The following is a 17298-nucleotide window of genomic DNA, read 5'->3' on the forward strand; positions in this document are numbered from 1 at the left end:
ATTAGTTCCCTCCTAATTCCCATGCGATGCTTTCAAAATATTAAGGTATATATTTTATTTCACTTCATTTTTCAGAATGTGAATTACTCTTGCAAGACCTACATACTTAACACCTATACTTAATTGCCCCTAATATTGTGGTAGTGAACCACCATCTTGAACTATTGCAATTCTTAGGATATAGATACCCCAATAATGTTGTTCATAGTCATAGAATTGTACAGCACAGGAAATGGCATTTACAGCCCACCATGCCCACCCTTATCTCGATGCCTAACTACATCATATATTTCCATTTGCTTGAATTAGGTCCGTATCTCCTGGCTAGGGTGCTGAGAACCAGAGGTCATTGTCTCAGATTAAGGATTTGTCTGTTCAGAGAAGAGAATTAATTATTTCACACAGTGGGTGGTGAATCTTATCAATTCTATGTCAGAGAGCTATGGAGGTTAATTTGCTGAATGTTTTCAATCTATTGGTAGATTTCTAAATCTCCAAGGTATCAACTTAATTGAGATTTGTGCAGGAAAGTGGTGCTGAGGTAAAATATAAGCCATCGTAGTATTTGACTGGCAGAGCAGGTGCAAGTTACTGAATGGAATATGCCTGATTCTATTACTCATGTTTGATCACCATCCAAGAACACATAACAGGTAATTTAACTAGTCAAATTGCCCTTTGTGTGATCTCATTATATGTGTATTGGGTGCTGCGATTCCTCCAAGGAAAACTACACCAGAAAAATTACATCAGTTATAAAGCTCTTGAAAAGTTCTTAAGTTATGGAAAGTGCTACAGATACACAAGTTTTCAATTATTTCTTACAAGCACTTTTATTAGTGTTGAAATGGTTGCCCTGGAGAGTCAGATCTCTGAGGAGAATAACTTTTCTCCATTGTTTGCCCCTTCTAAGCCCAACTTTCTCTCTCAAATGTTTTCCAAAACATGCTGATTGCAATATTCAAATTTTTTTTTGTGACAAGGAAAACCCAAGGCACTTTATGAACTAAAATAGTAGAGGACCAGATAGAAACATATTCGATTTATGTTTAATTAATGTTCAGAGGATGTTAGCTTTAGAACATATAAACATGAATAATGTCAGCAAGTAATTAAAAGCAATGCAGAACTATTCAATCAACAGTGTTTGATGTTACTTTTTGCAGTCCATCTTGATGTCTGTTGTCTTTTAGTCCAGGCCTATCAGTGTTAAATCTACATTGAAGTGAACAATTGAATCTTAAATGGCTCCACATTGTTTCACATACTTTCATTCCAAAAAATATTCAGCTGGATAGCTTATTTTTCCATATTTCAGCTTAGACAATAGGTGCAGCGATAAACCATTCGGCCTTTCGAGCCAGCACCACCATTCAATATGATTATTGCTGATCATCCGCAATCAGCATCAGTTCCTGCCTTCTTGCTATATCTCCTGACTCCGCTATCTTTAAGAGCTTTAATTAACTCTCTCTTGAAAGCCCCCACTGAGAATTGGCTTCCACTGCCTTTTGAGGCAAAGAATTCCACAGATTTACAACTCTCTGGGTGAAAAAGTTTTTCCTCATCTCTGTTCTAAATGGCTTATTCCTAAACTGTGGCCCCTAGTTCTGGATTCCCCCAACATCAGGAACATGTTTCCTGCCTCTAGCATGTCCAAATTGATCTTATATATTTCAATAAGATCTCCTCTCATCCTAAATTCCAGAATATACAAGCCCAGCCGCTCCATTCTATAAACACATGACAGCCCTGTCATTCCAGGATTAACCTTGTGAACCTACGCTGTACTCCATCAATAGCAAGAATGTCCTTCCTCAAATTTGAAGACCAAAACTGCACACAATAATCCTGGTGTGGTCTCACTAGGGCCCTGTACAACAGCAGAATGACCTCTTTGCTCCTATACTAAACTTCTCTTGTTATGAAAGCCAAAATGCTATTCGCTTTCTTCACTGCACGCTGTACCTGCATGCTTACTTTCAGTGACTGATGAACAAGGACCCCCAGATCTCATTGTAATTCCCCTTTTCCCAACTTCACACCATTCAGATAATAATCTGCCTTCCTAATTTTGCCACCAAAGTGGATAACCTCACATTTACCCACATTAAACAGCATCTGCCATGCATCTGCCCACTCACCCAACCTGTCCGTCACCCTGCATCCTCCTCACAGTTCACGCTGCCACCCAGTTTTGTGTCATCTGCAAATTTGCTAATGCTACTTTTAATCCCATCATCTAAATCATGAATGTATATTGTAAATAGCTGCGGTCCCAGCACCATGCCTTGCGGTACCCCACTAGTCACTGTCTGCCATTCTGAAAGCGACTCGTTAATCCCTACTCTTTTTTTCCTGTCTGCCAACCTATTTTCTTTCCATGTCAGTTCCCTACCCCCAATACCATGTGCTCTAATTTTGTCCACTAATCTCCTGTGGGACCTTATCAAAGGCTTTCTGAAAGTCCAGGTATACTACGTCCACTGGCTCTCCCTTGTCAAATTTCCTAGTTACATCCTCAAAAAATTCCAGATGATTAGTTAAGCATGATTTCCCCTTCATTAATCCATGCTAACTCGGACCAATCCCGTTACTGCTATCCAAATGTGCCACTATTTCATCTTTTATAATTGAATCCAGCATCTTCTCAACCACCGATGTCAGGCTAACTAGTCCATAATTCCCTGTTTTCTCTCTCCCTCCTTTCTTAAAATGTGGGATAACATTAGCTACCCTCCTTCTTGCGAATGAAACAGAAACCAAAGGAATAGTTAGATCTCAAGCTGGGTGTTGAGCAACCAGGTTGTTGTCTCCACATCAATATCTGCCAGGCCCTGAGCTCCATTTGGTGGGTGGTAGAGCGGGGACCCTGAGATGATATGGTTGGTTGTCTGTTGTTCTGCTCCACATTCACAGACTGGGCTCTGGCGGAGCCCCCATCTCCACATGTTGGCATTGAAACGTCCAACTCCAGTACGAAGTCTGTTGAGCTTCACCCATGCTCCGCTGGAGAGGTCAGACCATGGACAGGTTTTATCTGGTGAAGCTGTGTAATGGAGACGAGGTTGCATTCCACTCCTGTGACCACTTGGTGGCTATCCAGTGTGCTTTTGTCTCAGTTGGCTGGATGGATGCTAGGAGTTGTTTTCCATGTGGAGCAAAGGGGTGACGGGACTTCAGTCGGGGGTGACCTCTGCTCTCTGCTGATAGCCTGATGGAGGAGGTGATCTGGGTCCATGGCACGACGAGATAGTGCCAGAGTTGCTGCTTGCCTTCAGATCTCTGCAGGTGGAATGCCTTCAAGTATAGGGAGTTGCTCGACTGGAGTAGGTTGAAGGCACCCAGTGATGGTTCACAAGGTGCTGTTTAGGCTCATGTCTACCAGGCTAGTATGTCTACTCTACTCCATACGGGTGTGCAGTACTCAGCTGGGGCATACACACGAGCTAAGGCAGAGGTGCGAAGAGTTGATGGACTGGCTCCCAAACTTGTTCCTGCCAGGTGTCAGATGAGGCCGCGATGTGCCATGACCTTGTCGTGGAGACCAGCCAGGTGTTGACGAAATGTAAGCGACCTGCCCAGCTTTACCCGGCGTTTGTGAGTGTTTGTTGGAAGTCCAATTGCCTGTTATTAACGAAGACAGCTAGCTCTCACATAGCTTCCTTGTTGTTTAGATGCAATGCTGTTGACACTGTTTTGCCTTCGCTCAGCTTTAGGCACCACTGTCGTAGGTATACTGCCAAAGTCCCATGTCTTGATTCAAGGAGCTTTCAATTGTCTTCCACTCTTTGTGTCTCATCAGGATGGCTAGATCGTCAGCATACCCATATCTTCTAGCGAAGGTCTCTGGGAGGTCATGAGCTACCCTCCAATCCACAGGAATTGATCCTGAATCTATAGAACATTGGAAAATGATCAGCAATGCATCCACGATTTCTGGAGATACTTCCTTAAGTACCATGGGATGCAGCCCATCAGTCCCTGGGGATTTATCAGCCTTCAGTCCCATCAGTCTACTCATCACCATTTCCTGCCTAATGTGAATTTCCTTCAGTTCCCCCGTCACCCTAGATCCTCTGGCCACTAGTATATCAGGGAAATGGTTTGTGTCTCCCTTAGTGAAGACAGATCCAAAGTACCTGTTCAACTCGTCTGCCATTTCCTTGTTCCCCATCATAAATTTATCTGTTTCAGTCTTCAAGGGTCCACTTTGTTTTTAACTAATTGTTTTCCTCTTCACATACCTAAAGAAGCTTTTACTAACCTTCTTTATATTCTTGGCTAGCTTACCTTCATACCTCAGCTTTTCTCCCCGTATTGCCTTTTTAGTTATCTTCTGTTGCTCTTTAAAAGTTTCCCAATCCTCTGGATTCCCGCTCATCTTTGTTATGTTATACTTCTCTTTCATTTTTCTATTGTCCCTGACTTCCCTTGTTAGCCACGGTCGCCCCTTACTCCTCTTGGAATCTTTCTTCCTCTTTGGAATCAACTGATCCTGTACCTTCTGCATTATTCCAAGAAATACCTGTCATTGTTTTCCACTGTCATCCCTGCTAGGGTATGTTTCCAGTCAACTTTGGCCAGCTCCTCCATCATGGCTCCATAGTCCCCTTTGTTCAATTGTAATATTGAGATTTCCGATCTCAATCTATGCTATGTTGAAGACTAGCAACAAGCTAGTCTTCAATATAGTCGAAGGAGGTCGAAGGAAGTCTTCTACATAGTCGAATGAGGTCTTCAACATTACATTTTTTCAAAAGGGGCTGTCCAACTTGGGAGACCTAATTGGCGAGTTTAGAAGAGTTTGAAAAAATGGCATGCTGAAGCCCTCCTTCGACTATGTAGAAGACCAGCTTCGACTAGCTACAACTAACTTCTGGAAAATTGGTTACCGAATAGTGGAGAGTGAAGATGGCCTCCTTTGATCTCCTTCGACCTCCCTTCGACCTCCCTTCGACTATGTTGAAGACTATCTACGACTACCTTCATGTAGGAGGAGCCATCTTGGGGAACGGCTGCTAACCAGCAGCCGTCCGTTTAATTCACTTTTTTTTTGCAGTTTTAATTAGTCCTTTGCCCTGTTTGTGGGGGAGATAGTCTTTTTAATATGGGGGGTAGGGGGTAATAATATTTCTAGGTCCCTACCTGGTCGGTGAGGCAGCTTTTTCTCCGGGCTGCCCCGTCGACCCGTCCTTGTGGCCTACCAGCGGGCGTGGAGCGCCGTTTCCTGGCAGGGACCGTCCAGCACCTCGGCTTCGGTGGTGGCACAGCGCTGGAGCGCTATCGCGGAGCGGAGTGGGTGATGCCTTGCCTGGGTCGCCGCACTGGATCGACGCGCTGGAGCTCCGGTGAGCTGTGACCGCCGAGATCAACACCTCTGGGCTGCGGGTCTGCGGAGCGGGCGGCGCCATCTTTAACATCGGGAGCCTGGGAGCTCCAAACCGGCGCGGCCTTGTCGGCTTTGGAAGCCGCCATCCCCAATTAGGAAGCGGCCGTTCCAGGTGGCCCAGCCGCTGAAAGGACTCTCCCGACGCTGGTGCAACAGCACCCGGCCAGAACGGCCAGGAACATAGGGCCTCCGTAGAGGCAATAGCGGAGGCCTCAATAGGCCTGACTTTGGGAGAACTGGGGATGGGGACTGGACATTGTGCCTTCCCCCACAGTGGTATCCATTGTGGGGTGATGATTTTTTTGTGTGTAATGTGAATATGTTAGTTTATGTCCAAGATGACTGTCGGAAGGGAGAGTGGACGCTGGCGCGCTTTAGCTGCCGCTGCTCTCTCTTCACATTGTGTTTTTGATTTTTTGTCTTTGGAGCAAATTCTGTCTTTAATTTGTGTATTGGTGATGTCCTTATTATTTAATTTACTCCGACTATATGTTTTTTCTCTCTTGTTAATTTTCTGTAAGGTGTCCTTCAGTCTTTAAGGCGCCCGCAAATAAAATGTATTATTATTATTATTACCTTCGACTACCTTCGACTACCCTCGATTACCTTCAACTTACATGCCAACCTTCTACGACCTACTATGACTAAACTTACGACCTACTATGACTAAACTTACTATTTTTTCTATGGTGACCTTTTTATACTCGCGGGCATTTCTTAACATTGAAAAAAACGCCGCAACCTAGCTGAGGCCTCGAGTACGCGGAGACCACTCTCGAGCATGAAAGAGTATGCTGCGAGTATGAGTCGAGGGCAAACTCGCCAGAATTCGCGGATTACGTCGCCCAATTGGGACAGGCCCTAAACTCTCCTAAACGTTTCTAAACTCGCCAATTAGGTCACCCAAGTGGGACAGCCCCTTAACTCAGATGGAAATTAACTTGGGTTGCACACCATTTATGCAACCAACATCGATAAGCCTACAACCAGCCAAGGCAAGGACTTTCAAACTAAACTATTGATTAATGAACAGTTAATCGATATGTGTATTGATATGGCAGCAGATTGTTCAGTCATGAGCAGAGACCTGTACCAAACAAAGTTCCCACAGACACCATTGTTTGAGAGTAAGTTCAAGCTGAGAACCTACTCGGGCGAAGTTTTGGAGTCATGCGGACAAATAAACTGTAAAGTTCAGCACATTGGTCAGTTAGTAACACTGCCCATCATAGTGGCCAGCTACAGAAGTAAACCAGCCCTCCTTGGAAAGGATTGGCTGAGTAGAATAGAGTTAGACTGGAAGAACATCTTCAGCGTCTATTTGTCCAAATCATATCTTGAAAACGTCATAAGCAAACATGCAGAAATATTTCTGAAGAAGGTTTCGACCCAAAACATTGCCTAGTTCCTTCACTCCATAGATGCTGCCTCACCCGCTGAGTTTCTCCATCATTTTTGTCTAGCAAAAATATTTGCCGACAGTTACACGGGAATAACAGGGTACTCTGCACACATTTGACTTATGCAAGATGTGAGACCTGTGTATTGTCGACCAAGACCTGTACCATATGCACTAAAGCAACAAGTGGAGGAAGAACTCGACAGGTTAGAGCAGAATGGAGTACTCATGAAGACAGACCAGAGTAACTGGGCAACGCCAATTGTGGCCGTAACCAAGGCGGACAAAACCGTTCAACTGTGTGGTGATTACAAAGTCACAATCAACCAAGCCGTTGATGATGAACAATATCTGTTACCAACCTCGCAAGATCTGTACGCAGAACTTAGCGGAGCAAGAGTCTTCACGAAACTGGATTTGTCTCACGCATACGCCCAACTCAATGTCGACAAGGAAAGTCAGCGGTACTTGACTTTCAACACACATAAGCAAAGATCCTATAGCGGAGCAAGATGGGTTACTCTCACGCAAACGTGTAGTACGCTCATGGGCGGATTCATGTGCGATTTTATGACCCATTTTAGCAACCTGCCCCCGCCATCTTGTTCCGTCATCTTGTTCCGCCATTTTGCTCCGCCCTCTTGCTTCCGGCCAAAGATTGGATCCGCAGTGAGGAGAAGGAGTGCGCGGCCCGGGGCAGCGGGGAGAGAGAGTGCGGGGCCCGGGGCAGCGGGGAGAGGGAGTGCGGGGCCCGGGGCAGCGGGGAGAGGGAGTGCGGGGCCCGGGGCAGCGGGGAGAGGGAGTGCGGGGCCCGGGGCATCGGGGAGAGGGAGTGCGCGGCCCGGGGCAGCGAGGAGAGAGAGTGTGCGGCCCGGGGCAGCGGGGAGAGGGAGTACGGGGCAGCGAGGAGAAAGAGTGCTGGGCCCGGGGCAGCGGGGAGAGGGAGTATGGGGCCAGGGGAGAGGGGCATAGGAGGGGGGGGGAGACATTGTAGTGAGGGGGCAGGCGAGGGAGTGCCGGGGGGATAAGGCCTAGTGTGTGTGAAGTTGCGGGGAGGTTTACAATGTTTCTTATTTACACTGTTTCTTATTTAATGTCCCTTGTCTAGTCTGAAATAAAGTTCATTATTGGATCAGAAGAAATATAATTGTGTGTGTTATATGATTCTATACATTTATATAATTTTCATGTATGTGTGTTTATAAACGTTTTATTCTTTAACAAGAATTAACAGAATTATGAACTAACAGAATTATGAATCTAACCCTATATCACGCACAAAAACTTACCCCGCAATGTCAATCACCCTGCGAGTCGGGTCGGTTCCGGTTACTACAAAATCAACTCAAACACTGCTTGTGAACCATTTAAAAAGAAATGATTTAAAAAACATTAAAAAAGACAATTACCAGAATCAAATGTTATTGTTGACAAGAAGTATGAACTGACAGATGTATGAATCTAACCCACACAAACTGTTGCCCCGCAACATTGATTACACTGCGAGTCGGGTCGGGTCAGGTAGGCTCAGGTTACTAAAATGGGCGTGGAAAAATGCCCATGATCCCCTCCATAGCGTACTACACGTCAGTCCATTGCATTTCGCAGGAGTAGCCTATCTTGCTCCGCTATAGGATCTTTGCACATAAGGGCTCATATACAAAGCTGCCCTATGGTGTGAAATCCTCCCCAAAAATCTGTCAGTCTGTCAAGGACAAAATGTTACAAGGCAATACACACTGTGTGTGTAACCAGGATGACATACTGATATTCACAGAGGACATGGTGGAACATCTGGAAATCCTCAAGCACGTTCTCACACGACTGAACTGCCACAATGTCAAACTGCGACAAAGTAAATGTGCATTTGCACAGTCAGAGGTGGTCTACCTAGGACTCAAAGTAGACGCCAACAGACTTTGCCCTGTGAAGACGAAAGTGGAATCAATAGTGAATGCTTCAAAAGCCATCAATGTGTCAGAGCTGCGATCATTCCTTGGGATGGTGCACATCTATGCACGATTCCTTCCAGATTTAGCAACTGTGCTAAAGCCACTACATTGTCTGCTACAAAAAGATGTGAAATGGACGTGGGGAAAGGAACAGCGATGTGCATATGACATCTGCAAGGAAAACTTGGCAAGTGACAAACTCCTTGTTCACTACTATACGACACGCAAGATGAAACTTGCTTGTGATGCTTCAAGTTATGGTGTAGGTGCAGTGAGCAATTACTGCACCTACACCATTGACAATAACAATTAAAGTTGAATCTGAATCTGAATCTGAATCTGATCTCCCACATAATGAATGATGGACAGGAAAAGCCTATTGCTTTTGCATCCTGTACCCTATCACCGAGTGAACGCAATTATGCACAGATAGAAAAGGAAGCACTCAGCATCGCGTTCGGAATCAAGACTCTACAACATTCCCCAGGGTCCTGCCATTCAATGTGAAGATCCTGCCTTGTTTAACTTCCCAAAATGCACCACTTCACACTTACCTGCATTAAACTCTATTCGGCATTCGTCAGCTCACTTGCCTAACTGATCAAAATCCTGCCATAATTTCTGTTAACCATCTTCACTATCTACGACACCAACTTTGGTGTCATTAGCAAACTTACTAATCATAGCTGTACATTCTTATTTAAATCAGTGATAAATACCACAAACAGCTATGAGCCCAGCACTGATCCCTGAGGCACACCGCTAATCACAACCCTCCTGTCCAAAAAACAACCTTCACCACACCCTCTGCTTACTTTCATGGTCAATTATGTATCCAAGCAGGTAGCTCTCCTAGATCCCATGTGAACTACCCTTCCAGAGCAACCTACCATGCAGGACCTTATCAAAGACCTTGCTGAAGTCTAGAAAGATATAATCTGTGGCTTCTCTTCACCTATGACTTCATCAACCTTTTTCATTACTTTTTCAAAAACTCTTATCAAATTCATGACACATGATCTCCCACAAAACTCTACTGACTATCCCTAATTAGCCTCTGTCTATCCAAATGCATATACATTATATCCCTCAGAATCCTCTCTAGTAACTTACTGACCACAGATGTTAGGCTCACTGGTCTATAGTTCTCAGGCTTTTCCTTGCACCCTTTGTTAAATCAAGGAACAACATTAGCCACCCTCCGGCACCTCACCAGTGTCTAACAATGATTCATATATCTCAGCCAGGGCTTCTGCAATTTCTTCTTTAGCTTTCCACAGTATCCTTGGATATATCGGATCAGCTCGGGACATTTATACATTGATATTTGGCAAGAAACGTAATTGTTCATCTTTTACCTTATCAGAGCTACATGTATAAAAATAATAATTTTTTTTAAATAGACTAGTAGGAAGTTACTTGTAGTAGGAAGTTTGGAATTGCACTGCACCAGATATTTGACAGGGCACTGAATATCACTGTTCAGTCTGCAAGAGGGATCATCCTTGTCTCATTCTGATCTTCCTGTTTTCAATTCTCTACATAGCTCCAACTATGTTCAATATACTTTCAAGGAACAGCATCTTTCATCTGAGCACATTATAGCCCTAAGATCTTATTATAGAATTGACCAGTTTCAAGTAAACAATTTCTTTCTATCCATGCAAGGGCTGTACCTTTCAAGTTTCAACTTATTTATTTCTTCAATTGCCAATTTGTAAACTAATTTTTACATTCACAGCTTTGGTCTGGAACCCATCTGGGATTTTCCCTCTATTCTCTCGACCCCTCCGCCTCGCTGCAACTTAAACCACACTAGTGCGGGAACTTAGTTCTTTGAAAGTGGTGTCACAGTTAGATGGGATGGTAAACAAGGCTTTTAGTACAATGGCCTTAATCATCCAGAGTACCGAGTATTGAAGTTGGGACGTCATGTAACAATTGTACAAGACATTGGTGAGTCTGTATTTGGAGTATTGTGTTCAGTTTTGGTCACACTGCTGTATGAACAATGCCATTAAGCTGGAAATTGTTCATTGAAGATTTATGAGGATGTTGCCAAGACTCGAGGACCTGGACTACAGGGAGAAATTGAGCAAGCTAGGCTTTTAATTCTTGTAGTGCAGGAGGCTTGGGATGATCATGTATTCAGTAGCTGTGTGACATCATGAGGGAAATTGATAGAGTGAATGCACAGTGTCCTTTACCCAGGGTAGGGGAATCATGAACCAGAGGATACATGTTTAAGGTGAGAAGAGAAAGATTTAATACGGATCTCATGAGCAACCTTTTCACTCAGAGAGTGGTGGGATATATGGAATGAGCTACCAGAGGAGATAGTTCAGGTAGGTAATATAACAGCATTTAAAAGAGTCATCAACAAGTACATGGATAAGAAAAGCTTAGAGAGTTATTGGCCAAATGCAGGTAAATGGTTTGAGCATAGATGCGGCTATTTGGTCCACATGGACAATCTGGGATCAAGAACCAGGGGTTCTCAAGAATGTTAAACATGAGGGATACTGTATTCTATGATCGTTTGAGGCATCATGTATGGCCATTAACTGCAAAACAGTTTAGAAAGTTAATGAAGTTAATGACTGCTGTTGGAGATATCAAAAAGCATGACGGAATACAAATTCCTTCAACTAGAATTGGCCTTTAAATGTTAATTTGCTGAATATAATGTGAGAGAGCTAGTGGGTGAGGAGATTTAGGGATGATTTTGCAATGATGAGTATTTTAATACACTTCTAAATCAATTGCAATCAATGAAAACATTTTATTTTCCAATGGTGTATGCCTGGCAAAAATACGAATGGAATTGTACTATGTTATTCAACTAAACAAAATCAAAGTATATTGACTGATTAACAAGAACCTTTCACGTGAATCATAGCAAATTGATGACACAAAAGGAGGCCATTCTTCCAATCATGACTGTGTCAGAGCTGTCTAACCCATCAAATCTTCCAGTAAGAAGTCCGTAGCCCTACAGTAGTTCACCTCAGGTCTGTTTAAATGTAATTAGGTTTTGTGCCTCTCCCATCCTTTTAGGAAGTGAGCCCTGAATCTCAATGACTATATGGGTGGCAGATTTTCCTTTCCACCCCTCTAATCCTTCTGAAAAAAAATATTTTCATTCTATGTCTCCTGATTTTTGATGTCCCCTTCTGAGGGAAGTGTTGTACCACTCAATTAGAGGCAGTATACTTGTACAGGGGAACTGCTGCCTCACAGATCCAACAACCTAGGTTCAATCCTAAACTCAGGTGCTGTGTATTTAGAGTTTGCCTATTCCTACTGTGACTGCATGGATTTCTAGCAGGTGCTCCAGTTTCCTCCCATGTCCCAAAAATATGCATCAAATTTTTAGACAATTAGTTAATTGGCATATCTAAGTTACACAACCTGTAGTGGCAATTGATTTACCTAAGATCTGCAGCATTTTTTAATGTTCTGGATAGATGAGTAATATTTTTGAATCTTAAAGCTAATTTGATCTTTATACATTCTGAAGTAATCCAATTTATCCCGCTCAGGCCAATCTGAATAACCTGCTTAGGTCTACAATGTCTGTTTTTTTATAGACATTAAAGGATTTTATCTCTCTGGACGTTTGCAGAAAAAAGAATTGGATCACTTCCAAAAATATTACTTTTCCTCAGTAATTTTGTATGTACAGAGAATGCCTGAAACAGCATTTACCGTACCGAGGGGAGAGAGAAGGGGGAGACGGGAGCGTGGGGTTCATTTTCCCACACAAGCCATAGGTGACTGGAAAATCTGAACCAAAGCACCAAGTTGAAAGCGGCCGAAGGTGCGCATTCCTCGGGACAGCCCCCACTCTCCCACGGCCACCCTCCGCGGGCTGCGGGTCAGGAGGAGCGGAGGCTTGGGACAATGTTCATGCCTTCACAGTGATGTGATGGACGTGGGGGTCTGGACCAATCGCTGACAAGTCCCACCTCCCGGCAACATCATGTCCGTTATTGAATTTTCTGTTGAGCGGCCGTCAGTCCTTTGGCTTGTAGGCGACGCACGCCTTTTGGGTAGGTGGCATTTCGACAGATCGGCCATTCGGTAAGTTTGCTTTTAGGCGAAGCAGCTTTTTGGTTTGTTGGCTTTTACACGTCCCGCCCTTTCTGTTAGTTTGCATTTAGGCGTCCCATCTTTTCGGTTAGTCGGCGTTTCGTCTTCCGACTCTTTCGGTTTATTGGCGTTTCGTCCTCGTTTCCATTCGGTTCTTTGGCTTTGACTTCTTTGCTTCGGCTTCTTGTCTGTCGGTGCCACGTCCGGGTATCAGCCAAGGCTATCTTTCTTGGCTAACAATCTAACCATCGCCCTCCAAGGCACAGGTACATTTTTGGGCCTTATTTTCGGGTAAAAAATAACATCTTCATTGCCAGGAAATACGGTAGCAATCCAAACATAGGTTCAAGGTTATAGGCAAGTGCCCTTGAAATGCTCAGCCTTGGTGATAACAATTGCACATTGATTGGACACTTTCAATAGAAGATCAATAATCCATTTAGGACCAGAGGATCTAACTTTAAATGAGTGAAAAGTAATTTTATAATCAATATCAAGAATAAGGCCATAATATATGTTTTCCATAACCTGCCACGTCATTTAGGTGAGGACATCAGTTCATTAAAGATGCTGTGAAGTGCCAACTTACTGGTACAATGCCAGTCTATAGATAGTTTATCATAATGCCAATGTATTTATACAAGTAAATAATTACAATATACTCTCAGCCATCTGGCATCCATGGGGAATGGGAGAGCTAGTTGCATGAAAATTTGTCAAAAAACATACTGTACATCACATAACGAGTTTTATGCATAAACCTTTAAATCAACTGCTGAACTATATGTCATCTCCTTAACCTTTTAAATAACAATGTATTACACTGCAAATCAGGATGCTAATGTGAAACAATATTAATGTAAAATACAGCAAAACTAAATCAAATGAATGATAGCACTCACCATCACATGGAGTGCAAAATCTTCTAAGAAATGTTACTGCTAACCAGTTGGCAACTTTCCGTATAAATATAAATAAACAAAATTGTTTTTCACACTTCTTTTTCAAAAAGCTTGAAATAAAATAGTAAGATTAAACGAGAACTTACCAGTTTGAAGTTTGATCTGTATTTTATGAGGGATTACGTGAAGAGCCCGTTCAGCACGCATGCGCGACATACTTCAAAGCAGCGGTGTGGAATCACAGACAGACACAGTTATTGAAATAAACATAGTAAAGATAAGGAGACCTTAGTTATCAGTTTGACCCATATTATTGAGGGTGGGAGCGGAGGGCACGTAATCCCTCATCGTAACTCCTCATAAAATACAGATCAAACTTCAAACTGGTAAGTTCTCGTTTAATCTTACTATTTTACTTCGGAGTCACGTGAGTGACTACGTGAAGATTTTAAAGCTCTGTGATTTCAAACCGTGTAACAGTTCATACTTCACTCGCTGCCGAAGTCTTTCGAGGGAGGAAGTATGTTATCGTAATCAACCATGAATCTGTTTGTAAAAACAATAATGGTGTTATTAACACCAACAAGACCAAATGCTCCCCCGCAGATTGCAGATTCTTTTTCTGCAAACGATACAGGTTCTGTCAGTGGTTTGTTATAAAAATTTGGAACGTATACTCCCTAGACCACCCCGCTGTAGCCAGGATGTGGTCCATTGGCACGTCCATCCTCTTAGTCACTGATGTGGATGCTGTCCTGGTGGAGTAAGATTTATACACGTTAATATGTACTCCAGCAACTACCAGTACCTGCTTGAGCCACTTGAGATAGTTTGGCTTGTCACCCGACCATAACGTTTCTTGTGGCTGACCCTTAAGGCTTTTTCTCTCCCTCGAGGATTACTTATTGTGTCGATGTAGTTCAATAAGTGGGTCATGACACATAACCGTGGTTCAGGTGGGTATGCCCGGAATTCCATAATTAGTCCTGATGTTCCTGGTCTGCTATGTTTGTCCAGTCCCTAATGGTAATGTAACATGGTGTAGTGGACCATATTGTCCAATCGTAGTGGATGGAGGCAACTGGACTCTTTGTGCTGAGACAAGGCCATCAGCATGTCCCTTCAGGGTGGGCTGTTCCGGGGTGAGGGACCTGGCTGGTGACCATCCCCTAAGGTACGTCAGGTCCATGCTGACATCCCAGATTTGGGTGTACCTGGGTCTGGGGGATTAACCTCTCCTAAATTTGATCACCAGCGGGAGGTACCCTATGGCCTGTGGTCCTGGTGCCCGAGTTAAGTAGGCTGACAGAGCACTTCTGGCTGAATCCTTCATTGTGGTGAAGACCTGCCAGAACTCCAGTACAGGTTTGTTGTAGTTGAATATGTAGTTGAATATGTATTTAAATGGTATCTTCCCACTTCTTGATGTTCGCCAAGTATGTTCCCTAGTGGATATGCGATGGGATGCTATCCTTGTGTTGATAGCGCTATTGACAATCCAGGCCTAGCAGAGGTCTTCCCAATTCTGTAATCCAGGCCCAGTGATGGTCTTTTCAAATCTGCAATCCAGTAGTTTAATTTATCGTGGCATGTGCGTAGTACCCGACTGATGAGGCCGTAGTACCGGATGAGGTAGGAAAAAAGGGGAAAAACATAGATTAGATTCCCCCCTCACGCTTCCTAATTCAGTGGGAATTAATTAATTGCCCCTACCTCAAATTTGGTTTCTTACGACTTACATCGGTACGTGGAGAATTCAATTGAATACAGTGAAATCGATATCAGGTGTTCCATATTGCTTTGTAATTCCAGCAATACTTGGATTTAATATGTCTGTTTACAGTATTTAGCTCACCTAGTAGGTAAGTTTGCTGATGGTCGTATATTTTTGACGACCTGTAATTTCCAATTGTTAAAAAATGTCACATGATATCGATTTATTCTGCCCAAGTGATTTGTGTATGTCACTACTGTGATGTTGTTAATTATAAACGAACATGCAAAATGGTGCACTGCAGGATAATATGCTTTGCCAATAGAGCGTACTCAAAATTTCCAAATTAGATTTTATGCCTAGTGTCTATAGTGATGACGACTCCAGATTAGTCCATATGCCACCATGTTTTGGGTGAGGGTAGTTTAAACATTAGCACCTAGCCTTAATGGAAGGTTCAAGTTAAGTAGCTGGAACAGCTGCTACTAACTCCCAATACTCTTGCCACTGTTGAATAATAATAATAATAATGGATGGGATTTATATAGCGCCTTTCTAATACTCAAGGCGCTTTACATCGCATTATTCATTCACTCCTCAGTCACACTCGGTGGTGGTAAGCTACTTCTGTAGCCACAGCTGCCCTGGGGCAGACTGATGGAAGCGTGGCTGCCATTCTGCGCCTACGGCCCCTCCGACCACCACCAATCACTCACACACATTCACACACATTCACACACAGGCAAAGGTGGGTGAAGTGTCTTGCCCAAGGACACAACGACAGTATGCACTCCAAGCGGGATTCGAACCGGCCACCTTCCGGTCGCCAGCCGAACACTTAGCCCATTGTGCCATCTGTCGTCCCAATGTCGTTGAATGGTAGGTAGATACCATTAATTGTTACAGGTTGTGTCATACTGACTCTCCTATGCCAAGTTAAAGATAAGTGGGTAGAGTGTTGAATACCAAATAGTCAACAGTAGAGGATTTATATTTCAAGGTACTGCAATACTGGTTGATGTGTGGAGTGGACGGAGCAAGCCCCTCCCCATCTCCCTGTTCCAAATCAATTGATATATGGTCCCTTGATAAGGGACGAGTCAAAATAGAACTAACAACAACAGATACTCCGCTTGATCTTAGTCAAGGCTGAGAGCGATGGTTTCAATCATAGATCTATCTGGATTGCATGACAAGCTCGGCTAAAAGAATAATAGCTAAAGCTGTGATAGCTATACCCATGGATTAGTCGTCGTTAATATCATTGGAACATGCCATGACGATAGTTCCTTAATATAGCCAGGGCTGGTTAGAATATCTGGAACCAGTTTGGCTGTAATAGCCATAGTCGATAATTAATACTGCCAAGTTATCTCCAAGTTTTTTGAATGGGTACTGAATAGTATGCATCTTTTAAGTTGATGTCTACCATTAAGTATGTTTGGAATGAAAGGTTGGCAGTTTCAATATTCCAAGCGTGGCCTGGCGAGATACTCAAGTGGCAAGTCAATGACGGTGCAACATATACCATGTTGGGATTTTTAGAGCCAAAGGTTCATACTGGGTTTATTATGACTTTTTGATATCAATGATGGCGACATTACCATCTTGGTTAGTTGGTACCAAAGGTTCATATAGGCTTCTATATGACCCCTGTATAATTATTACCCCCAGTTGCTAGTCCCTCATGTTCTTATTAGTGGGAGGGTAGACCCCTAGGGTGCATGCTGTACTGGTATTGTATGGTCCCTGGGAAGGGACATATCAGATATAAACTGATAAGGCAGTTACTACTAATCTTAGCCAAAAGGCCGAGCAGGATGGGATCTAATTTAATTTTATCCTTG

General features: G+C 43.4%; 1 pseudogene; it reads right to left on the reverse strand.

The window, feature by feature from the left end:
- Nucleotides 1-16432: 16432 nt before the first annotated feature.
- On the reverse strand, nucleotides 16433-16611 carry LOC116979439 (annotated as a pseudogene).
- Between the last annotated feature and the right edge of the window lie 687 nt (nucleotides 16612-17298).

The sequence above is a fragment of the Amblyraja radiata genome, chromosome 12 (assembly GCF_010909765.2).
Source record: "Amblyraja radiata isolate CabotCenter1 chromosome 12, sAmbRad1.1.pri, whole genome shotgun sequence".
NCBI classification, from domain to species: Eukaryota; Metazoa; Chordata; class Chondrichthyes; order Rajiformes; family Rajidae; genus Amblyraja; species Amblyraja radiata.